The sequence below is a fragment of the Diorhabda sublineata genome, chromosome 11 (genome assembly GCF_026230105.1).
Source record: "Diorhabda sublineata isolate icDioSubl1.1 chromosome 11, icDioSubl1.1, whole genome shotgun sequence".
Classification (NCBI taxonomy): Eukaryota; Metazoa; Arthropoda; class Insecta; order Coleoptera; family Chrysomelidae; genus Diorhabda; species Diorhabda sublineata.
Window position 1 is genome coordinate 6,506,045 of NC_079484.1, and position 27,570 is coordinate 6,533,614.

At 33.0% G+C, this 27,570-nt stretch overlaps 1 protein-coding gene across 2 annotated transcripts in view; it reads right to left on the bottom strand.

The window, feature by feature from the left end:
- Positions 1–27,570, bottom strand: part of LOC130450358 (uncharacterized) — a 133,281-nt gene that overhangs the window by 89,478 nt on the left and 16,233 nt on the right. Inside the window, exon 2 of one of the 2 annotated variants that reach the window (XM_056788711.1) lies at positions 25,359–25,436. The exons of the other annotated variant lie outside the window; for it this stretch is intronic. The gene's annotated coding sequence lies outside the window, so the exon portion shown is untranslated. The remainder of the gene's footprint in view (positions 1–25,358; positions 25,437–27,570) is intronic. 2 annotated transcript variants of the gene reach the window in all.

The window sequence follows — 27,570 nt, forward strand, 5'->3', positions numbered from 1 at the left end:
TGTTCAACCAAAGTTGTGGGAATTCATACCATTAGTAAGATCCAGAAGATTATACTGGCCACTGTTTTAGACGCACCTCAGCTTCCCTTTTAACTGATACTGGCGCAGACTTTCTGATGTTGAAAAGGCATTGTTGGTGGGCTTCTTCCACCGTAGCGGAAGCCCATATTGATGACTCAATAAGAAACAAGATTGAAATTGCTAACAGAATACTTTCTTCCATCACAAATACGAATCAATCAACAAATTGTATCGAAATCACAAACATAAATACAGGGAATCCATCAACATCTAGTAGAGATATACATATTCCATCTGCATCCAATCCAATAAATATTAATAATTGTCCTGGAGGTACAATCAACATTACTTTTTGCAAATAATTAATATTGACAATGCAAATATTATCAAGTATATTATAATGTCCAATAAATAAAATGTTTATAATTCTCTATGATTTATTTTCGTTCCTTAGCGGAATTGAAAAAGTTTTGGATCTTATGCGTCGTCTAAAAAATGTTGTGTACTCGTCTAACAAAGTAGAACTTTCAGTCTTTGGTATACAAATAACTATTTAAGCATCATTTCGGGTGTTCCACCTGTATGTTCATCTTCACACGACTGTCTTAACAGTTGTGAATTTGCTTTAGGTTCAATTCTTTTAAACCCAAGAATTTAATAAACGCACTCTACTCAATACTATCCATTTTGATACTAAGACATGACTCTCTCTTGTAATACAGCCACGCTTCAACAGGTTCAAACTGTCATATTCTAGAGTGAGTTTCTATATAATGTGTTACAATGTAACTTGATTACAAATAATTGTTTGTAAATAATTTATAAATACGTAAGAGGTGGAACGAACGGGTCACCTTTAGTATATTTAAAGCGAGATATGTCTTTCCCACAACTTAATTTGAAACATGTTTCAACTGCCAGATTAATAGCTGGAATAGACGCTTTAAAATTTAATTATTAATAACCGAATGTCTCAACAACTTTGTATGAAAGTTGTTTTATTCATGAGGGTCGTTTTCCGTTAAAACTTAAAATGTATTTCGATTTGACAGTTTAAGGAATATGAGACCGTAAATCGCAGCTATAAAAGTCTAAACGCTTTTCATTGTTCGGAATATAAAATATATAATTTATGACAAAAAAGGGTAGAGAAATAAAATAAAATCCATTATAATTTTTTGTTTACTTTATGTTGGTTCAGCGTAGGACGGAGGTCTAGATTGGTTTTTGCATATGAAACGAGAATCTTCAAGGTAGATTTTTAATTACCTCGACAACGATTTGAGCTAAAATATAAAACCAAGATGATAAAATAATATAGAGCTTCAATATACAAAAGTTAAAGTAAATATAACAAACAAAATTTGTTTCCATTTTACTGAAATTTTACTGAAATCTGTTGACCCTGATGTTGTTTATTCACATTTTGGATACGGAACTGTCTCCACAACTTAGGTCCAAAAATTTTCATCAGTTACATATTTCTGAATTATGGCGAAACTCAAAACTTGTCATACGACAGATAATTAGACAGAAATCTTCATATAAATGTTGTATAAATCATTTTCACAGTTTTTATGATATGCAACAGCAGTGGTTTTAGTGCAAGATGTTCGTAGCCAATATTAAGGCCGGGTCACACCTATCATGCATCCTTCCGATCCGACTACGATCATACAGTCTGGCGAGTGTTTGAAAGAGAAATGGTACCAGAGTTTGAACACCGGAGCTCACACCTTTCCGATACGTGTCCGATGCAACTCCTACTCGACTCTGATCATGCATCCGATCCTGTTCCAATTGTGCAGTCTATTCGTTTAAAGGCTGCAGGACGCGTGTTGGTTGGAATTTTTAATAATAATTCCAAGTTTCTGCAGTATTTGTTTTTTTGTTACTAAATTGGCAATATTGTCGGGTATAAAATCGACTCCAGACAAACGCCGACTACAAAGACATGATCTGGAAAAAGTTGCGAAGAAATTAAATGTCAAAGGTACATTATATAAAGGCATAAACACAATTAACTAAAAAGAAGTTAATCAACCATGACTAAATAGTAGTTACTGAAATTTTTGAACATTTTGCGCGCAGAGCCTTTCACGATTTTAATTGAATCGAAAGTAGCGAATGTATCGAGCTGGGGCTGGAAATCAGAGCTTGGAAGCGTACAGGACCTTCCGATCCCGCTCCGATCCTTTCTTTGAATCAAAATCGGACCGGAGTCAGATCGGCGTGGTGTATGACAAATGTGCCCTTGCCTTTATGTGGAATGTCTGAAAAGTTTTCGCGAACCTTACACCGTATATATACAAAGAAGACAAGTTTATATTATTCAACCCCCGGACACGTCGTATTTATTTTTGAAGTAGAAATTTGCGGTATCTTTCTTTGGCTCTTGAATTGAGCTGTTTCCGTTTTGAAGACATCAAGTCAGAAGGAATTCTAATCTAATCGAAGGTTTTACAACTTGAAGGTTTGAAATTATTTATGTTTTGGAATGTTTTCTAAAATTTAATGAATTGCTTCATCTATCTCATCGTTTGTAGTTAAACGTCGACCACGAGAATGTTTCTTTAGATGAAAGAAAATATTAAGTGACTAAGATACAGGGAAACATTTTTTGGCGTACCAGTTGGCTGTAACTGTACGTTGATTTTCAAGCTTTCACTAATTCTGTACTACGAAAAAAATAAGTACCCAACTTTTGTGAGAGACCCTTACATGTTATTCGATGTTAATAAAAAATTATCAGGTGAATATGGATAATTTTTTGGCAATAACAGTGAACGAATGGACATGCGCATTGTTATGAAGAAACAAAACTAAATGCCGTGGTTTTTTCGGCATCAAAACTTGTCAAAACCCAGATTAAAGAGAGTTTTAATATTCTGGCATTTTCAATTTTGAAACTATGTAAATATATTTTAAAGTTATAGTAAGTTCTAGTTGCGTTGTCAAAAGCTTTCTATCCACAAGAGCCTGATGCTCCTGATTCAAATTCAAATCTATACAGATACTGTTTGCAGACTCATTAAATGTTTCGACATCAGTTAACGGTTTCCACGCGATGTTTACTAGCTCTGGCTTTTGGAACAATTTCCAAGAATTCTCGTTTTTGTATTTCAGGGATTTTTGAATGTTTATAATGAGATGTATGTTTTTTTTTATATTTTATGGATTTCTAATGTCGTTTTATTGTTGTTATCGTATTGATATCTTTTAATCCATTTGCTAAATATTGAGTTGTCTGTCTTATGTAAACAGTATCACAATTATAACGAAAAATCTACTTTTAATTATTGGATTTTAGACTAGAATCTTTTGATAATGATTTATTCTTATTTCATATTTTATGGAATAAATCCAGAAAGTTTATGTACTTATAGTGAGGTTAGGTGTCGGTTATAATATTGGTTTATCTATCTCTCAAATATGTTTCACTAGCTGAGCATCTGAGATTAAGATATGATAGAGTTTACCAATTTAATAGTAACTTTTCTTTTCTGAGCAATAGGTCGTCTTAATATTTGGCACGTGTCGTCCAGATGAATAATATCGATTAAATTTTAATGACATACAACCGGTAAATACTCTACTGGACCGTTTTCACCTTTACTTTAAAGTCTAAAGTTGAACGATTTCGAAAATAAAAATTTGGTTTTTGATTAACATATCTAGTCAATAAACAATTTGATTTCAACTTGTAACAATGAAAGTTTACATAGTAAAGGTAACAGGAAGCGAGATGGCGTGGTATTTATATTGACCTTTATCAGTCAATCATATGTAGGTAAATACCTACGTGGTATAATTTTTTTTCATTCACCTACACTCCTTCCTCTATTCCAGTTTTCACAGCAATTCATTCGTAAATTATTACAAAATGACGCACACTAAATATATTGGAAATATTTCCGGGTATGACGAAAGATTTTTAATTACTATAATAAAATTAAAAGATATAATTTGGTAATTTTTTCGTATATTTTTTAATCACAGTGTGACGAAAAACTAATATGATTAAAGAAATTGAACCAAAAGTGGAACGCACGCGTATTATGATTAAATTTGACCTCCGGAATTTTTGTTTTGTTGAGTGAATTATTTAAGGTTATGATATTGAACTGCAATTAAAATATTTGAATAGAAGCTTCCAAAGAAGGTACGCCGATTGAAAACATATAAAGAAAACTTAAATAGAGCCAGCCGGTGAAATGAAGATAAGCAAAAGATAAAAATGCTATGAAACAAGAGAAAAGAATAAACACGTATGATAGATATTCGAAAATTCTGGACAAAAATAAAGATATAGCGAGGGAGTAAAATAATAAAGCTTAAAAAAGAATATGAATAATCACCTAACAAAAAGGAAAACTGAGATAAAGGAAACTTGAGCACTTTGATACGGAATAAAAGAATAAACAAAGAAGATTAAGAACAGCACGAAATAAATAGAGAGAATGTAGAAGATGCTACATATTAAATAAAAACATGACGAGTGGAGAAATGGAATAGCTCTAGAAATGATATTGAAACAAAAAGTAAAGGAATTGGTTTAGGAGGTATGAAAAGAAACATAGAAAAAGACTCTGGAAAGACAAGCTTCAAATTACCAATATGATACCAAGGGTATCAGACGAAACGTGATAATCCTAGAGCCATACGTTTAGTACAAAATTCTAGAGAAAATGTGTAGAATATAAATTGGAAAAATAGGCAGATAAACACCACTTGTAAGGAGAGTAGAAGAAGGAGAAGATATGATTTTAACATTTATTGATCTCAAGAACAGCCTTCGACACAATAGAAGAACAAAAAAATTGAGATCTCGGGATCATATGGAACTGTGAAGCCTACAATATAGATATTAGGAATGGCATCAGAAAAAAACTTGATGAAGAAAGGAATAAAGCAGGATAGTTTTTCCATTATCATTTATTTGAGATATAGATAAGAAAAAGGAACGAATGAAACACAAAATTGAACAGTTTAAGTAATAATTGGTGAAAGAAATCGGAAACCAATAAAAGTTAATTCACTACTATATGCAGATGATGTGTATTGATAGCAAATACAAGAAATAAAATGCAAAAGCTTGTGAATATATGAACGAAAAAAACAAAAGAAAACAAAACGTATCAATAATCGATAAGTACTCTATATTTTAGCGAGTTCTTTACTATTGTTGTTTACTGCTTTACTTTTATTGTCTTCAGGACTTGACATTTGCATCTAACTTGCCACGATAATCGAAAGTATAGATTTAATCATGACGACGGAGAGCCAATTCAAATACCCCGAAAAATTCAATAAATTTTTGACAATTTTCCATTGTGCCTCTTTATATTTAACAAATAAGCAAAATCTAATTGAGTCATATTATTGAATGATACTAATGACGCTTATTCTACGCGATTATGAAGATTGCTTTTAGGTTTTTGCATGTCATCTTCAAACTTGAGTGCTCTAGATCGTCGACCCCTATTTTCTTCCCAAATTTATCGCCACGAGAAAGTATGCAGGGAAAACAATATAATTTAGTTTGGTTTCAATCACGAATCCATTAATCGTTTTAGGAAATTAAATTTGGTGTACATAGCCTCACTTTATACAGGGACTTCTTCTGAATAATTATACGTATGTGTTTGAGGGAACAAATAATTCTACACTACTATCTGTACAATCTAAAGATAACAAAAATGAGTTTTTCAATCGATACTCTTTGTTTAACTCGGTAAAATTTAGGATTTAGGAAATATATAGATTTTTAGTTCGTTGTAAATGCCAAGGAAACCGTTCGCCATAAAGAAACATTCTGAAGAAAATTATCATAAATTGTAATTATTTATTGAAAGTGCTAAGTGCATGCCATGAAAGTAGAGGATTATTCAGCAAGACTGGCCTGAGCTAGTTGGTTTTTAGATAAACAACAAGTTGATAATACATTTGTTGAAAAAATACTGTTTACTGATAAAGCTGGTTTCACACAAGACGGTTTTATTAATTCCCATAATTTACATTTATGTGCAAGTGAAAATCTGAATGATATACGATACCTGGAATTTCTTCAACCATGTAATATGATATTCCGTTAAACATTTTCAAAGACAAGTGGTTCATGCACGATAGAGCCACTGCCCACCATGTAAAAAATCATCCTCCTAACATTTTTCCTAATAGTCGGTTGAGTCGGGGAGGTCAATTTGCATGAGACCACCACGTTCCCCTGAATTGAATACAATGGATATCTTAAAAGATTGTATGGAAATTTGCATCAACTATTTCATCCACTTTTTGGGAAATTGACGACTTATGCTCTGATTTGATTTCCACAAGTTAGTTGTGTTGCTGAATCTTGAAATATCAATAGTCATCGATAGGATTAGCAACTAAAAGATTTTTTCAGCTCTAATTGAGCAAAAAAACCAATTCTCTAGTTAATTAACACCAAATTTTGATTTACATTGGATTATAGATGACATTGGAGACCTCATAATGGAACATGAAGGTAACTTGACGGCAGGAGAACACCAAGAAACTCAGCGAAATGTGTTTCCTTCCGAAAAAGAGGAAGACGAAGGAGAAACAAAATGTGTGGGAGAAGTTCGGTTATTTTGATTACAAAAGCAGATAGATAATAAAGAATGAATTTTCAAATTGACGAACCAAACCTGCAAGGATCAGGTCAAACATTTATAAACGGATTTATTCGCAATATTCCCTTCCAAATATATACTTTCCAAATCTAAAGACATACTCATTGAACCCCCACTGAATTTGTTGTAAGAAGTCTTGATACACCAGACTTGATGGATTTACTGAAGGTATTAACTCTCTTAGTTATTGAAGAGAAACCGGTACACAAAAGGAACGAAATGATCGATAGAATGAACTTCTATTCTAACGTTATAAGACAGAATATTGGAATGCTTTTCTAAGTTCGTAGAAATAGACTCCGGAAGAGTGTAGAAGTGCAATGTGCCCATTTCGAACATCTATTATAGTTTTTTCTTGTTTTGATTTGATAATTAGGTAGTAACACGATGTTCAACGGTATGCAGCTCAATTAGAAACGTTTGATTGTGTTTCAATACCTCCTATAAGTATTTGCAATGAATAATTACAATTTATGCTAATTTTCTTCAGAATGTCTCTTTATGGCGAACGGTTTCGTTGGCCTGTACAAAGATCTAAGAATCTACTTACTTAATTAAACAAAGATTACAGTTTTTTTAGAAAATCAATTGAAAAGCAAGTCCCGTATAATTGTATGAATAAATACCTTACAATTTCCACCTATATTGATGGTATAAGAAAAATACATTTACGATGATTTAATTTACGACCAACCAAGTTGAAAATCCACATCCCTACTTTGATGACACCATCAGCTTATACATGGGAAATGAATGTATTCGTGGGTTCCCTGTTTTCGCTTACAATTTGTACAAAAACTGTCATCTATCAACTAATTACCTATCACATACACTTCCGTCAACGTAGTATCGGAAACGATATGATTAAGGCTTAATTACAAACATTCCCCTCTTTCATTTTATTCGCTAAAGAAGGCTACGAGTCGGTGAGCTCTTTACCTAATCTCTATTTCGTTACGAAATGCGATTGAAGGATTTATTATAATGCGGATCCCGAATCACGGGGATTTTCATAATTTCATATGCCTAACAGATCAATGTAGGAGAAAATATGGGAAAACTCCTCAGATGTATTGTGTGCCGTTGGAAGATTTATTAGGGGGAATATTAATGTGATACCTTAGGGGTATATCTTTTCGAATTTCCGTCGTTACCGAATATCTCGAGTGTTAATATTAACCAGAATGGTTTCAAAGAAAGAGAATTTATTTTACTATTCCAATCATTTATATTTCCAAATGTTTATTATAACGAATTTAACGTTTTTACAAACATTAGTCCTAATGAGCTCTATAAAACTAGCAGTGGCTACAATTTCATGAAGATTATCGAGATTTGTGGCTAATTAACGCCAAAACAATAGCTAAATAACAGAGAATATCTAGATTTTAAGTCTGTTTTCTATGAAAATCAGTTAAAAATATTAAATCACACAATAAATCGTGTGACTGACACACAGATGGCGCTGCCATTGTCTAATCCATATGACGTTGATGTGTAAATACGTGTAAAATTTCATGACATTTCGATAAGTCAGAAAAAAGTGACAGCCATTTAAATCAAGCCAATTTTATTATTTTCAAAACAATTTCGTGTGTTAATTTATGATTGCTTCTTAATAAAAAATACTGTACAAGCTTAGTAAGGGCTTCAAAAAGGTTTTCCAGACTCTGCTCCGTCGAAAAGAGCCATTTGTTCATGGTTTGCTGAATTCAAAACGTGGTCGTACAGACACCGGTGATGATGAACTTTCTGGTTGTCCAATTGGGGTGGTTACTACAGAAAACATCAAAAAAATCCACAAATTGGTTATATCTAATCGTAAAATGAAATTGCGCGAGGAAGCTGAGGCCGTAAAGACAACAGAAGGAATTGTGTAACAGTGTAACATGGATCCATCACTTCACTCAGGAATCAAAACGATCATCATCTGAGTTGGCTGGAGCCGGTGCTTCAGTATTTTGGGATAGATTTCATAGAGTTGATGGATCGTTTGAATGCAAAAATCAAGGAAAAACGGTGTCATATGTCGAAGAAAAAAGCCACTGTTTCACCAATTCACAAGTCGATGCTTAAATTGAACGAATTACACTTCGAATTGCTCCCTCATCCACCGTATAGTCCAGATCTGGCCCTCGGTGACTGAAGAGCAAGCAAATGGTTGAAACTGAAACCTATTTTGAGGCAGAAGACAAATCCTTCTACAAGAACGGCATCTAGAAGTTAAAGAAGCGTTGGAATGATTGTATTGCTCTTGATAGATGAATTGATGAAATAAATGTGTTTTTCTTAGATTGTAGAAATTATCGGTTGGATCTACTTCGGTCATTATCAAAATATGACTAGGCACTGAGGTCTAAGAAGTAAAAAGTTGAAGAAAATTATCGGAGAATATAAACTGAAATTAAATTAAAATTTATTGCTGAAAGGCCCTATTTAAAAATCTAAAAGCAGCAACTGAAGATGTTTCTTGTTTCCTTGTAAAAGGCTGCCGTTTTGTCTAGATGCCGGAAGTTTCTCCCCACTGTCTGAATCTCAAATCGAAACTATATGATGTTTCTCATAAACTCTCCGAGCTTTTGTCCGTCTATCTAATATTTATCATATGACAAAAATGATGAATGTCCTTTGATATTTTATCTGTTTCTAAAAGGAATTTGGAGAAGATAGGATTGGAAAATAGTGTAGCGACAATTGGTTTGGAGTTACTCAGACATGACTAGTATGGAAATTTGCATCAACTATTTCATCCACTTATGGAAAATTCACGACTTATGCTAACTCTCATTTGATTTCCAGAAGTTAGTTACAAAGTTACAGATAGATAATAAACAATGAATTTTCAAGTTGTTTTTACCTAATATTACAAATCATTTCGACGAACTAAACCTGCAGGGATCAAGTCAAAGTGTTTCGCGATATTACCACCCAAATATATATTTTCCAAATCTAAAAACTTACTCATTGAAACCCCACCGAATGAAGAAGTTGTTGTAAGAGGTCTTGATACACCAGACTTAATGGATTTTCTGAAGTTAGGAGCTCCCTTAGTCATTGAATAGAAAATAGACTCTCATATGTAAACAGAATTTGCTTAAGTGTTATAGATGTTCTGTGAGCTTTTAATTCGGCCTCTTTCAGTATTTTTCTTATCATACCTGTCATCCCTAGTTGTACGAACTTCATCTCTCTTTCTTACGAAGTTTCCAACGAACCACGTTGCGGTGGATTGTTGTTATCAAAAATGAGGTAGCATCTGAATGTTTGTACTCCACAGGATGTTTCGTTCGTCCTTGTATATAATAATAAATGAAGTAAATGAGGACGACATTAAAACAATCATCTTCCAGAGGAATAAAGCTACAATTCAAAATAAAAACTGTTGAAATCGGCCAAATGTTTTAATAAATCAAAAAGCTTTTCTTGAGATTTTGTCTTATGACTTAACTTCCCTTGCCAAGGTTACGAAAACGGGTTATAAATTTTAAACTATATATAGCGTTTGAGGTAAATACAATACTGTTCACTGGCGAGATCGTAGAGATACATTTTTAGCTAAATGGGAGTTTGAAAGAGAAAGTAGACGCGATTAAATATATTTTTAAACTCTTACGAATCTATTATTAAACTCTGAAATGTGAAAATACTTGCATCAAGATTTGTCGACCTAAAAATGAGTATTTTGTTTATAGTCCGGGAGCCAGCAACAGAAATAGACGACCAAGTCCTCTTAAGAGATAATTAGTAGAATGCATCAGAAATTTAGTAATTTCCTCTCAATTATAAAAATATAACTGTAACTATCCCAATATCTCGAGGAAACAAAATATTCAGCTGATTATACTATAGTGTATTACGAGATCTGGCTATTAAATAACGAGACTGGTTAAGAAACAGTCTTCTTTGGTTAGGAGGGCATTTAGGAGTTCTGCCGTTTTTGCTTTACCGCTTCCATCGACTCAAATCGGATCCCTTTCAATCCAGATCTTTTTCTAACCTTTCCCGAGCAGATCCTTTGACGCAATAGCTTTTGATCAAATTTTTTGGCACAGACTTTTGTCCTGTGTAATTCCTCGTACAAAATTTTTCTATCCGTTTCTTTATCGGCGTTTACAGCCTCGGCAATCATTCGTATGATCATTAGACGATCTACACGCACAATTTGGTTGATTTTGGTCACTGTTTCCGGAGTTCAAATAGTCACAGGACAACCTGGGCGCTGAGCATCTCTCGGCTCTCACTAAAGCGCTTACACGACTCAAAAACACCCCCACGAGATAGAGAATTGTCCCCGTAAGTCTCTTGCCATAATTTGTAGAACTCAGTCGGAGTTTTTCCAATTTAACGAGAAATTTGAGATTGATACGTTCCTCTCAAATAAAAATGTTATTGATGATAGCTTATATGTAGATGTGAATAAATATATAAGGCAGCTGGCTATATCTCGGTGGAAAAACCGTCATCTGATACTTTGGAAGTTATTACGTAGGAATTAAGCATCAGCTGACTAGGTTTTCATCGCGTCACTGATATCAGAATTTTTTATATATCATAGCAGTATATTAACAATCAGTTCTGGGATGAGATGACTGAATTTGTTTTTTTTGTCGTGCGTGGGAGGCTACTGCCACTTATCCCACCCACCGAGCCGCAGCTGATGTTCACTAGGGTTTATTACATAGCTTTTTGATACATATCACCAATTATCTTTCAAAAGGAAATAATTAACCAAATTTTCACCTGGCTCCAGGCCTATTACTCCTTTCCGCGGGAACTGAATAAACATATTTTTTCAATTAAGTTTAATCTCTTTATTGCGAAAATAGATTTGGCAATTGTTAAAGTGTAAAATTACTATCTTAAACATACTAAAACAATTTTTTGCAAATGTATCCATTTCCTTATTAAAAAGGAAACTCGGACATATTTGAGGGAGCCGAATAGACACCCCGCTATGTATCTGCCAATTTTTTTAAAACCACATTATTTAAAATGCACTAAAAAATACAATTTTTGAATAAATAACAGCAATTTTCAAAAATTTTATATTTTATTACATTGTATGTCAGTATATATGTCAATGAATCTAAACTTTACTCAATAGCGAATATTTGTACTAATTATTAAAAATTATACATTATTTTAATAATTTTTAGAACAATTGTACATAGATTTGCATCCAAAATTTGATTTTTCAAAGTATAAATTTACGTTTCTTGAAGACAAATTGCCCTTTTTTATTCGCGTCCCTAATCAAAATCGATCTGTCGCCTTTAATAATCATTTAGCTACCGAAGCTATTTTACATATTAAACCTTATTTGCCGAGGGTTCATGTAAATGAATTATTTTGAAAAAAACTGTTTTGAAATTGGTAAATTGGAATTATTTGATTAATACCATTACATAATGATTAAAGAGCGAAAAATTCCATGTCAGACTTGACCATTTGACTGCAATGTTTACAAATACAGTTACTACATGATAGTTGTATATTTGTAATACCCCTACGATTAAATCAAGCCTCATCAATAAAAATCATTTTCTTTTGGAAGCGAACATCCTGATGTAAAATAAATCGACAGAAATTTTTTCGCTGAACCAAGTCTTGAGGTATGAACTCTTGCAGTTCTTGGACATAATATGGATAGAGTCTCCGTCTAGGTGAAGTTCTAGTACCAATATGCCGTTGATCGTCAATATTCTCCAAAATAAATTCTTCATCTCGCACACTCATTTCAACAGTACGTTCGTGATTAACACTATAAAACTTTTCAGTTTCTCGAGTCTTTATACATTAGAAAATGTTTCTTTATGAGGAACCTCGCGATTAGTAAACTTTCTCAGAAATTCTTTCACTCTTCTTCACAAAAATCAAACAAAATAACAGACCTACTTGTTTGCTAAATAAGAATTTTCCTCTCATTTACAAAAAAATCATAAGAATTTACTCACTAGAAGAAATTGATTGCAAATTTGATTTACAAATTCAAAGCTAATTCTTGACTAAATTAAATTGTTGAAAGCATGTCTTTGTTTATTCGACTTCGACTTCAGATCAAAAGTTTCGGTGAAATTTTAAGGTTAGGTGACCCAAAATTAATTCCCCAGAATGGTTCGATCGCCATATACAGAGGTCGGCATAAGTTGGGCAACGTTCTCGAAAAATCAGCAGCCGAACCATGCGGGAAGTCTCGTGGGTCTGAACTTTTTTGAGGGTCACGTGACGGGGAAATGCTCGAACATTTACGTGGACAAATGGACAACGATCCAACACTCGCGAACATCCGTCATTTCATGCAAAATGGAGCGTCACCGCACTACGCATTATGTATTCATTTTGGAGAATGAATAGACAAACGAGCCTGCGGGGCAAGTGACCTGCCACTCTGTGATTTTTCCACTGCAATTGAAGAAGGTCTTAAAACTCTTCGCGGACAGCTTGTCTTGCCTCGTCGGACCTGTCTCTTCGTTGCCGTCAACATGGACATCAATTTGAACACTTACAGTAAACTATTTTAGAATCCCTTTCGTAATTTCATTTAATAAATTCATTTTGACGCCCCATTTTTTCTCTTAATGCAAATTTGTTGCCTGGCTTGTGCCGACCTCTGTATTTACCTTGTAACAGTCTTATGCAGTATACCAAATTTAGTATTTTTTTAGTGTTGCAAAGAAATTACTTTTTTACGAAATTTTCGGCCCTGCTTTGAGGCCATATAACTCCTCAAGGATATAACTTGGTGTAGAGATAAATTGCCCCGATATTAGTAACAAAATTAACTTAGCTCAGAAGATTTTGAGTTCATAGTGTTCATGTATATTAGTTGTTCAATTGAATTTACACCAATGGAAGAAATTGCAATAAATAATTTCGCTTGAATAATATGACAATTAAATTGTCTAAATACTTAAATCATAATCGACTTCTATTATAACCTAAGATAATATGAAAAGCTGATCCTAGATATTAAAAGTGAGACTGTAAGAAAAATTATGTTTCTTGAGCATAGTGTAAAATAGTCGCTTTCAAAAGTTGACCACATTTTTTCTGTACGCTCTAAATACCAACCAACTATTTGATTGTTTCAGTTGGTTGGACATGGTACTATCATTTGTTATGCAAATGAATTCATTTTCTGTTTAGAAACCTTTAGAGATCACATGGAAGTTATCTAGCCAGTCATATTGGCTACGAAAATTATCTAACGATTCCGTGGGAGTTACTAATTTGATTATTAGAAAAATATTCAATGTAATTCTTGAAGTCAACGAAAAAAAAAAATTGGTAATTACTACCTTACGTTGTTTGATTCAGGATATGAAAGCGACTTAATTAGAGCAAAACCAATGAAATTCATCGATAGTTGTTTTGAAATTGCACGCACAGTTTTAAATGGCAAAAACAGGATCGTAAAGCGGAGAAAAGTAAATATAATTACATATACGATTGAAGTAACTGGCTCCATCTCCTGACGAGATATGAAACTATTATTTTTACTTTATTGCGCTTTCTATACAAAGAAATTATCAGTCTGCTTCGTTATTGATGCCTACCGAACGGATTAGTACCTCCAATGTTGGTTGTACCAGTGCTCCGCGCTTGCAGGAAAAAATCTTCGGATTATTCTGGTTATTGTTTACTGGAAATTAAGCGAAAGCTCGTATGAATATTTAGAGCTTGATATCCGCATAGGGAGAGACAACCAGAAACGTGAATAAAACGTATGATCGGTTTGAGATGCGGTACTTTTGGAAAACTAAAGCGTATCTTCCAATTAGGTATCCTAATATGTCCGAAGAGAAAGGTTATGAATCAATGCGTATTGCCAGTACGTATTTATATTACGGAGTCGAAACCTCTGGGTGGTGGATGCTGGACCTTTTTTCTTAGAGACAACAAAACACCGGTAAATGTCAGGTATGATGTAATGGAGCAAATTAAAATGAAACTGTGCCGCGTAGCTAAATATCCTGATGGACGCTGGATTGGATTTTGGAGTGGAGACCTTGACGAACATGCACAAAAAGGGATGTTAACCAACGAGATGTTCCGATAAGAGAATACTACACGAATGGATTCAATTACGGAAACCGCATGTCCAGCAGTGGACTCAAATTAGCACTGGTGACAAACTGAACATTTTTTTGTTACGAAGAATTTACATTGTATGTTATTATTCTTTTGTGAACTATTTTTTTCGTAGTCAAAAGAATGTTAATTTAGTAGAAACAAAAAGTATTTTAGTAAACGTAATTCTGCACATACGATATATATTGAATGCCAAATGTAGGAGGCTCAATATCAAACCTGAAAAGTATGTATTTGTGCCAAAAATATTCATTTTCACGTGGATGTTATGGTGCTTATTTAAATTAATTATTGTGGCTGGAGTGAGCAGAATTTAAATTAATTATTGTGGCTGGAGTGAGCAGAATTTAAATTAATTATTGTGGCTGGAGTGAGCAGAATTTAAATTAATTATTGTGGCTGGAGTGAGCAGAATTTAAATTAATTATTGTAGCTGGAGTCAGCAGAATTTAAATTAATTATTGTGGCTGGAGTGAGCAGAATTTAAATTAATTATTGTGGCTGGAGTGAGCAGAATTTAAATTAATTATTGTGGCTGGAGTGAGCAGAATTTAAATTAATTATTGTAGCTGGAGTCAGCAGAATTTAAATTAATTATTGTGGCTGGAGTGAGCAGAATTTAAATTAATTATTGTAGCTGGAGTCAGCAGAATTTAAATTAATTATTGTGGCTGGAGTGAGCAGAATTTAAATTAATTATTGTGGCTGGAGTGAGCAGAATTTAAATTAATTATTGTGGCTGGAGCGAGCAGAATTTAAATTAATTATTGTGGCTGGAGTGAGCAGAATTTAAATTAATTATTGTGGCTGGAGCGAGCAGAATTTAAATTAATTATTGTGGCTGGAGTGAGCAGAATTCAAATCCAAATATTACCGCGAGATTGCGGATTCACTCACAAACAACGAAGCAAATTGAAGAAGAGAATGTTAAAACAAATGTTAATGCTCTCAATTTCATTTTATGAAATACTCATTTTATATTTTGCAATATTTCTAAAAAAATTAGAAAAAGTTAGGCACTTAGACAGGCTTATTATTTATCCAAAGTACCTTTTGAAATCAAATAATTATAAGAAATAAAAATATCAACAACATAGTAGATATATAGTAATAATAATTTTCTTCTTTTGAATTCTGTTTGCCGCTGATCTGATCTAACATGTGGTGTTGATCAGATGATCAAATTATTATATAGAAATTTATTATAATTTGTGTGTTTTTCTAAATAAACATTAGCTTCGTTCGCGTTAGATAATTTGGACACATTCCGAATGTATTCTGATTATTTTCTGGACGTTGTTCAGAATATGTTCTGAACATCCATTCATCTACGAACGATTTATCTACATCTAAAATTATAATTTGAATTCACAACTAGCTAGGATACTAAATTATTATTATAACTATTATTATAATTAACTGGACGAAGATTTATTTTTGATATTTGTAAATATGAAGTTAAGTACCACGTACAAGTACGTAGAAAACAACATAGATTAGAGGTTATTTCGTGGTAAATATCACAAAAAGAATGAATACACATGCCTGGGGATACATTGGACGTATTGAGAACACGTTCGGAATTAGAAATCTGTGCACCACGAACACAGGATTTTAACCCTCTAACGGTAAGGTGGAGTGTATCATCATAAATAGTAAGATGGGGTCAGTTGCGACCCATCTACGGTCGCAACCACATTCATATTCATTTTTCACCACCTATCTGATAACTCAAAAAATCAGGAACACAGTTTGTGATAACAGTTTTTATTCTATCTATGAACAATCACATTTAGTTTCATAATCTATACGGGACACTGCTCATAAAATAAAACGACTCAGCCCCTACTGTAGGCGTGAAAACCAACTCCATTTAGTGAAATATAACTTAGCAGAACGGTGTATCTAGTTCCGAGCGTCCCTCGAGGCCGCCTGATAGGGTTCCTTGGGCTCTCGTACTACAAATAGTTGGTGGGAGGATGAGACACTCAATATGGAAGGAAGGGGGTCGGATGTGACCCCCACCTTACAGTTAGAGGGTTAAATTTTGAACATTATTTATTAGCACCGCGAAATGCGCATGAATCTGGTGACAGAACATGTTCTGTTCACTCATTATGAGTTAATTTGAACTTTGTTCTTCCGACGAGAAGATAATTGAATCAAAAATGTTTTCTATCTCATCAGTTGGCGCCAAAAATTCTAGAATTTCCGGCGATAATACTTTCCTTCGTTTTTGTGAGAATTTCGTTGAACTGGATCGGATGATACTAGTAAAATACTAAAAAGATCTGAGTTAGTCAATTCTTGACGATATGATTTGAAATATTTATTCTTCGGATAGTTGCCCTAGAGGAAAAACAGCAAAATTTAATGTCTTATTTGAGTTCCCTCGCTAATGATTTCAAAAGTTACTTCGGGCCGTCCCATTCGAAAAGTTGATTGCGTTTCATTAGACAAGTAGATAATGAAAACAGTTCATTAAGCCAAGCAGCTATTTGTTCCCGAATTCTTGTTTCCTGATCCTGTTATTGTTCTACCTTTTTGAAGATAGTCGAATCTTACAATCTCATGATTATCCCGGTTACATCACTTTTCTGGTCGATGAAACCGTTTTCCAATTTTTCATAGCAGATTTACCCGTTGAAATCTAATATTTTGACTGTTTTCTTCATTTCAAGAATATAATAGTGTATCCAGGTTTTAATTATAGTTAAGAATCGATGCAAAATACCAGACTTGTGCTTAAATCTCACCAATAAGGTCTGGAAAATGTCCAAAGTGAGCAAACGAGGAACCCAACGCACGGATAGTTTAACAATGGTAATTCTTCAGTCAGTTCAGTAAAATTTGTTGAACTTTTGCCATGATTTCGCTGGTTATCGCAGTTTTTGAAAGTCCCAAACTCTCATCGTCATTCAAACTGATACTATTACTCTTAAAATCAGCTCATCATTCCCTTCAGTTCTTGCCAAATGATGAAAAGATTCTTACGTTTTAAAGGAAAAGCTGTAAAGTGGAATAACCTCATATAAATATCCGGTACATTAAATTACTATTTTAAAAAGATGTGTAGCTAATTTTCAAAATTCAAACATGACTAGTTATGACTAATTTTGATAACTAGATTATATCCGAAACAGAAATGAATAGTTCAAAATTTTCTTCAGATTTACACACTTTGACACTGCACGGATAAACGTCTGGTGCGTACATTTAAGTGACCAAAAAGGATAAAAGTCGACGGATTTTTTTATCGCGCCCCTTTACAGACCCAACATCCCTTTTTCATAATTAGTTTTGCGGCTTTGAACCACTGTGGTGGTTCAAAAAGATTGTGTGCGATGTTTCCTGCACATGCTTTACAATAGGAAACCACATCAAACGAAAATTATTAGTTGTAGTAACTTTTATTTATACCCCACATTATGTTTTCACTATCTGATTGGCAACTTTGTCAATATTAGGAAAATAACAAAAAATGAAATGGTATCTGAATGATAAAGCAAATTTATATGTTATCTTCTAATATTTGATCGCCATTAGAGTGAAGCGTCACAAAAATATTTGATATCTCAGGACCGGTTTCATTTTAAACACGATATAAACATTGAAGAAAAACTGTGTTAGTAAACACTGAAATTCTTAGTATACTTCTTTATATAACATGATTATTTCAACAAGTAATTTTTGGTTCCTTACAAATATACACCCCACAAAAATTATCGCATCACTCATTATTTTTCAAATATTTTAAATGTGCTGCCTGTTTTTCGTATTTTATTATTATTACCAATTAAAACACCAATAGATACGCCTTTTGCAACATTTATTTTATATCCGTTTAATATACAGAAGACAAAAAGTTTGATTTACCAAAACATACAAAATATCAAAAAAATCGTACAAAACATCTATACAAAAAAATGAACGGTGCTTAAACTAAAACCAGCCAATGAATTTCTATTAGCGTGTGTTGCCGCCCCTCGCTCTAATTACAGCTTCCATTCGTCTTGGAAGGCTTCTAAACAGGTTCTGGACGTATCCTTGCGGCTTGTTTTCCCACAAGTTAAAAAGAACATTTAGAAGATCATCTAGTATTCTTATTGGTGCCCGATGTTACTAAAATTGCCATCCTAGATGGTCCCAGACATGTTGTATTGGGTTAAGGTCCGGGCAACATGCAGGCCAATTCAGGGTAGGTATCTCGACCTCTTCTAAGTACTGCCGAACCACTGTAGCAGCGTGTGGTCGAGCATTATCGTGCATTAGCACAGATTTGTCACCGATATGAGGCATATAGGGCACTACATGGGGTTCTAAGAGATTGGTTATGTACCTGTCAGCATTTAGACGTCCATCATTCATTGGTATTAACTCCTTGCGACCCTCGAGAGAAATTCCTCCCCAAACCATGATAGAGCCACCACCAAAGCTTTCAGTTTGACAAAAATTAACCCGATCTTGCCGTTTACCACGTCGCCTATATACTTGTACACGCCTATCTGATAAATACAGACCAAATCTTGATTCATCCGTGAATAAAATATTGGACCAATCTTGAATTTTCCAATTTGCGTGTTCTCGAGCAAATTCCAATCTTGCTACTCGATGTTCTCTGGTAAGACGTGGACCTCTAGCTGACACTCTGTCTCGCATACCTGCTTCTCTTAGCCTATTTCGAACTGTTTGTAGGCTTATTCGGACATAACGAGCAGCCAACAGATCTGTTTGCAGCCTTCGAGCGGTGGTATGCCGTTAACCTCAAATAAAGGCCATCTACTACCGAAGTTAACCTTCCGTGGCCTTGTCCGAGTCTTCTGGTTAGCTGCCCTGTGTCTTGGTAGTGAATAACAACTCTGGATATGGTGCTTTGTTGAACTCCAATTACCCTGGCGACGTATCTTTGACTGCGGCCATCTTGTATGAGCGCGATGATTCTTCATTCATCACATGTCTTGTTAAACGTTGAGGCACATCCATTAACAAAATAAATTTAAATTTTCACTATACATTTTGCTTAGAAAGTTCTTGATCTCAATGCATTCTCCAAGACAGAAATGATTTACTCGAGCATTTTTGCTTCAAAAAAAATCTATAAGAAATTGTGATGGTAAGAAACCAGAAATATCTATTAAGTTAATACATATACAGATTGTTCAAAAAAATAAAAATTAAGTATTAAAAATATCCTAAAATACCAGTGATGCCATAATTTTTGTGCGTTTATTATGTTTGTAATTATGAACACACACCAAACATCAAAATAAAGCAGAAACAATAAAACAAAAAAATATATATTCTTGAAAAGAAAGTGCTTCTGCTTATGATATTTTCTGCAAATTTCAAATAATTAGAAAGTATACGAGCTTTGCGAATTGCCCTCAATAGAGGGCAGTCACATCTGGACAAAATATTTGTCGCAGCTTTTGTTGTGATGAGCTCATCCATGTAGGCCGACAAACTTGTACGGTGCCGGATGCAGTTCCAGATGTAGCCTCAACTTTTTTAATAAGAGGCCGAAATGTGGCCGTTACCGAATCTTCTTTTCTTCAGATCATTTATAGTAGACTAGACAGTTATATTGTCTTATATTCTTATTCTTTTCCAAGCATCATTAACTTTTATGGTCTTTTTGTTTAGTCATCCAAATGACCGGTTCATTTAATAAAAATCAAGAAACTTCAATGTCATGTGTGCACTTAATAGCAATTAAAAAAAAAACGTCTGTACAGATGAATAATTCCGGTAAAAGCCAGTTATTTGTGCATTTCGTCAGAGTACAAGTATAGACAAGTATATACTTGGCAAGTGTACTAATAATCGTGATCACTTTGGGTCTGGTTAATTTTTACCGACCACAAATCGAAAACTAACTAGTGGAAAAGTGACCCACTCACACGGCTTGCAAGTATAAGCAAGTAAAGCCCGCAAATTGAACCCAGCCCACGCACAGCACGCGCGTTGATTATTTTGTAGAACGTTGTTTCAAACGGAGTGGTACATATTGAACCCATCCCACGGCCAGCTCCGACCTAACCTGGTTCGCGTGGTACCGAGTTGTACTTGCAGCACAGTTTCGTGGGTCGTGGATAGGTACTTTTAAATAAACTATCCATTATCAAACAGTTTTTCTTTTGACTCCAAAATGGGAAAATTAATCTTCTGTTTAACCGAAACGTCTCCTTGAACATATTTTCTGGAATTTCACCAGATATTTGTTTTACTTCTTTCTCTTTTTTTGTTGGTAGTTGCATAACATAATAAATCTTTTGTCATCCTCATATTCAGAGTCCAGATCGAGAAGAAGCTGCCAGCTAGCTGTCATCTTGGATACTAATGGAGATTTGGGTACAAATCGTGGGCGTGGGCTGTGTTCAATATGCGTTACTATTCAAAAACGTGGACATGGGCTGGGTCTGGCCCTCGCGTGTGCTGTCCGTGTGCTGAGTTGAATTTGCGGCGGGCCTAACGATTATTCGCCTAGGACACGAGTCGTTTGAACCCAGCTTATTATTCAAATTATACTTAAAGACCGATAATACCAAGATTCAAGCCGAAAACTCATATTTGGTTTATACTTTTCTTTTGGATATTTTTTATTCTTTAACATGAACTACAGTCTACTAAAAGTTATTCAATCCACTCTAATACACCGTTTCATCTCCGATTTACCTTTGATTTTCTTTCATCCATTTCTTTGCTTTTATATCATATACGAGGAAGGTCTTAGAAGTATTCTGGTCCAATAAAGAAAATTTTTCAGTTAATAACACCGTGACGTCTTAAAACTTGAAATATGTGCTGTATAGATTGTGTACTTTCTTTATAAGCAACTACCGCCGTCTCTAGGTCAGGCCAGGTACTTCTGGGACCATCCTCGTAAGCCCTGAATATTTTATAAGTTTTATAAGCATATTTTAAAACCTCATTCTTCATGGTATAGTTTCTTGAATACATATTTTAATATTCTATGGGGCTCAACAACTTCAACAAGTTCCGATACTTCATATACGACATACTTTATTATTCTTTCTGGTCTCCCTTACATTGGATAACAAGTTTCCAGTGTTGTTTTAACTTCTTAGAGCATTCCTGAAAGTTTCGGAATTACCTGCATAACATAACGTTAAAGTCTATCATCAAAACGGTACCTTTTAAATTTGGAAAAGGTGCGTCGAATAGTAAAAAATGAAATCTTCGCTTGTTCGAAATTATTGACGTTTTCTTTTGATTGCTTTACTTCGACGTAGTGACTTTCGGATTTAATTTGTGGTACAAAACAATTGGCGGTTCAGAAAGCTGTAAAGACTGACGCTGTTTTTAGATCAGAGTCGAATAATAACTATTTGTTGATACAATTTTTCCTTCATTGTTCGTAATTAGAAAATACTGCTTTCATAGCATAAGTTCCACTACACGCTTTGTAATTCCAGTTTTTGTTTAGTTGATTGTCAAATTTTGTGAAAGTAATATTACTATATATATATGAATTATTATCAACTTAAACCATGACATGTGTTATTTATAAAAAATAATGTTTGGTTAAATGAATTCATTTATTTTGTTGATACTCAAAAGCTGACAAACAAGTTGAAAATAATTAATTTAAAAATACAGACAGATAAATAACTGTAATTTACAAACAAATAAATAAAAAATAAATGGGTAAATAATAATAAAATAGTCTATATTCTTCACTAGCTCACTATTACTAAATGAAACTCGTGGAAGGTATTCAAATAGATCACTATAAATAATTTGTTTAGTGATATTGTATACATAGATGGAATTTGAAATAATTCTAACGATATTTTAGATATTGACGACACAGTTAATACTTTGAGAAATAAAAATCCAATTATCAGATAATATACAGATAATGCACCTAATAAAAAATAATTTTTAAATAGTCAGTTTGAGATAAATAATTTATTCTACTAATGCTATAAAAAGTACCACTTTACTCATCGCTTTTAAACAGATAATCTCTTACTGTTATTACGATAAACCAAAACAACCATGAATTGTTACATGTCAATTCCATGTTGACCACGCAATGGCTAGGATTAGCGCACAATATTTGCCGATGATTTAATAACACGTTCAGAAGTTTTGTGAGAAAATTCCAAATAAATGAATTAATTTTTAAAATTCTCCGAAAATTATTACATATAAATATATTTTTGTTTATTTTGATTAAAGTTTTAGGTATATATCATTGAGTATATCGATTTTTTGACAGCATACGATTATCATTGCTTTCAGTTTTCAATTCCTAAGAAGGCCTTATAGTTTTTGTACGAAAATCTCGAGGTTTCGATAATTCTAAGGTTCTAGAAATGATTTTAATATATAAAGCGGTGCTCTAGCAGCCCTAGTTAGTCAACAACTCATTGAAAAAGTTAATTATTAATCAGATATTATCGAGTATTAACTTATTGAAAAAATACAGATAGAAATGGTCTTAAAGTTATAACAGGATTGTATAAAATGGAAATGTCAGATTTCGACTATTCTGTGCCCAAATAAATTAATTATACGCTTTTTTAATAACCTCGGTAGATAATTTTAAAGCATATATGCATTTTTAGTAGATTTATGTGCATAGAATAAATTATTTAACTCCAGATATGCGCCGGACGCCACTCAAATAGTTTTGTAAGGAAATCCAAAACTATTTTTAGAAATTATTGAACAGGTATCAATCAAGATTGATTTTAGACATTTGGCAACCAAAATATAAATCAGTTTTCTAAAAAAAAATAAATTTTCTGTGACAAAAGGAATTGTATAGTTTTTTTCAATAACCTTCATAAATGATCGATTTTTAATCGTTTTATCATTCAATCCTCTAACCTCGTCCGTTTTCATAAGAAACTTCCAAATAAATATATTTCTGTTTATTTTGATTAAAGTTTTAGGTATATATCATTGAGTATATCGATTTTTTGATAGCATACGATTATCATTGCTTTCAGTTTTCAATTCCTAAGAAGGCCTTATAGTTTTTGTACGACAATCTCGAGATTTCGATAATTCTAAGGTTCTAGAAATAATTTTAATATATAAAGCGGTGCTCTAGCAGCCCTAGTTAGTCAACAACTCATTGAAAAAGTTAACTATTAAACAGATATTATCGAATATTAACTTATTGAAAATATACAGCTACAAATCATCATCTGAAAGTTATAACAGGATTGTATAAAATGGAAATGTCATATTTCGACTATTCTGGGCACAAATAAACTATAGGATTTTTTAATAATCTCGATAGATAATTTTAAGGGATATATGCATTTTTAGTAGATTTATGTGCATATAATAAATTATTTAACTCCAGATATGCACCGGAAGCCACTCAAATGGTTTTATAAGGATATCCAAGTCTATTTTTAGAAATTATGAACAGGTATCAATGAAGTTTGATTTTTAAACAGTATGTAGCCATTTTGCAACCAAGATATAAATCAGTCTTCTAAAAAAATTATTTATTTTCTTTAACAAAAACATTTTTAATCGTTTTATCATTCAATCCTCTAACCTCGTCCGTTTTCATAAGAAACTTCCAAATAAATATATTTCTGTTTATTTTGATTAAATTTTTAGGTATTTATCATTGAGTATATCGATTTTTTGATAGCATACGATTATCATTGCTTTCAGTTTTCAATTCCTAAGAAGGCCTTATAGTTTTTGTACGACAATCTCGAGATTTCGATAAGGTTCTAGAAATAATTTTAATATATAAAGCGGTGCTCTAGCAGCCCTAGTTAGTCAACGACTCATTAAAATAGTGAAAATACATCGGGACAGAGAAATGTGGAATAAAAAATGAATTTAAATAAATTAGATGTTGAGCATGTAAATAAATATTAATGAAGAGTTAAGCATGTAAATGGGGGTAGAAATAGTTACTATATAACTAAGTTACGTGTGTATAAATTCATCCCATCGTTTGGTTAGAGACAGAAAAAGACGAGTAGAGCGATTAGAGCAAGATGCTGCATTGAATTGCTTATGGCGGTGGTTCTCCATGATCCGTAGACATAATCCTGGTCTCGGGATAAGAGATTGAACATCGAATACTTTGGAGGAATCAAGTGTTAATGTAAATAAATATTGACTTGAGGTCAACAACCAACAATTTATCTTTTCTTTATCCATTTTTTGACGCCAGGAATAGTTTTTAAAAAATTGACAAGTTGACAGTGATTTTTATACACGCAGAACGGAGATTTTTTACTTTTGGATTATTTAAAACAAAATTTTTATCAACATGGCTTTGAAATAATTACAAATTTCACTAAATTCGATACAATTTAGTGAAAATGATCTCACCTACCTCGTGATACCGAAATATAGATTCAACTATATACTCGTAAAATTTGCAGCTCATAATTTATGACACCTGCAATGTAGCCAAAGTAAATATTTTGTTACATTTTTACTGGCTTTTTCAAGGTACGTGAATTTGATAACGTCATTACGCAAACAAAAACAAATCGATACAGATTAGGAATGATAAATTTTCTTCGAAACTAGAAAATTATGTATCAAGATAAAACAGAACACTTGAAAAACACGTACCTCACTGTAGCTGGTTCCAGTGGTGTCGTTTAGGAGGTCTTATGCCTCCCGAAACTATCTACCAATAATTTTGCGTGTCTGTAACAGAGTAGAAGTTTATGTAGTAGTTATACGATGCGGTCCATATACAGGGTGTCCCACGACGAGATAAAACTATCTGTATATGGTAAAATGCTTATGGTAAAATCATGAAAATTTCTACGTTTTTCAGACCCTTAAAAATAATTTTTTTACCAGGATAACATTAAAGATATGAAAATGGTTTCTGTACGGTTGCTTTTAGCAAGATCAGACGTATTTGAATCTATGTTGAAGAATTTTTCATTTTATACAGGGTGTGTATAATAAGTGATCAAAGTTTAACTTCATAAATATCAAATTTCTTTATTATTTTTTTACAAGACCTAAAAAATAAAGTATTTTTCTTTATATTGTCAAAGTCGCTTTCGAGATATTTGAGGTTTTAAATTATTATTGTATTTTTTAACAAGTTTTAATTTTTATGTATACTTTTACTAGGCTTTGTAATAAATGACAGGTAGTTAACTGTCATTAGTCAATTATTGTTGATACTTTCGAAAATCGTTAATAGACATTTTAATTATGATTCATTTTTGGTTATAAAACAAGTTTTGTGAAAGTTTTTAATAATAAATACACTGGTCAACACGTTTCGCAGTCTACAGTCAGCAAAATTGAAAAAAAATTTCATGAAACTGGACATGTAAAAAATATTGAAAAACCAGGTAGAAATATTCAAGTTACTGATGAAGAAAAGTTCGATGTACTTCTAGAGATTGAGGAAAATTCGCATAAGTCAACTCGAAAACTTACCGCCAACAATGATTTAAGTAAATCAAATTTTTTGAGAGTTTTCCATAAAGATAAATACCACCCTTATAAAGTTCAGTTGGCTCAGGAGTTAAATGAAGATGATCCTGATAGAAGGCAAGAATTCTGTGAATTGAAGAATGAACGCAGATTTGTAGTTCATAAACGAGGTAGTTTTTTTCGATGACGTGACGTTTCATTTAAACGAAACGATTAACAAACAGAACCGTAGATATTGGAGCAGAGAAAGTCATCACTGGATGTGTGAGGCTGACACTCAATATGCCAAAAAAGTGGACGTTTGGGCAGTTATCATTAACAATAAAATTATTGGCCCTCATTTTTTTGAGGGTTCCAACTAGATGTTTTGTTCAACTTCTTAGTGTCTACATTACAAAGACTTTTTCCTGGTGTTAATCATCCAAATGAGATAGATCGATCTATTTACTACCAACACGGAGCTCCGCCGCATTTTGCATGTACAATTAGGTATTATTTGAACGAGGTTTTTCCTATTAGGTGGATTGGAAGACGTGGAACGATCGAATGACCGGCTAGATCCCCCGATATGACTCCTCTCGATTACTTCTATGGGGTTATTTAAAATTTTAAGTATATTTTGATTCATCAGACAATATTGCTGATTTGAAAGTTAGAATAACGAAAGAAAGTACCAAAATAACTTTTGAGGTGATACAAAATGTACGAGAATTCTTAAATCGCCTCGGTTATTGTCAAGAATGGTGGAAATTCTGAATATTTAATTTAATTGTAAAGTACATTAAAAATACATTCTAAATATTATGTAACATTATTTTCATTCTACATAAACTTTTGTGATAGAGACATTATCAAAATTTTACATCTTAAAAATAAATTTTCTCAGTTATTATTGCACCAAATTTGAAAAACTAAACAGAAGACTAAAATCCTTTTCCAAATCAGAGGGGGTTCTAGAGGGGGATAATATTTTCATACTATAAATTGTCAATTTAAGAAAAGAAATCTGCGCTAAAATTGAATTTATTCCATTGTATTTTTACTTGGAGAGCAAAAAATACTGTAAAAATAATACACAGACTAAATATTTCATGTAGTTCTACGCAAAAATCATCAGATCTGTAATTTTTCTAATCAAATAGACTCAACCATGATTCCAACAAAGTTTTTTTTCAGATGAAATTTTGTTATTTGGCATACAAATACTAATTTTCCAGGAAAAATTAATTGATTAAACAATATTGAACTGTTAATATTTTCTTAACAAATATGGAATAGAAAACGTAAAATATTGTGAAAGCAAAACCACGTAGCATCGTTCAGGGGGCTCATGTAAAAGGCTAAATTAGGGAGGTAGGGGTCCCAAAAAAACGTGGTTTAT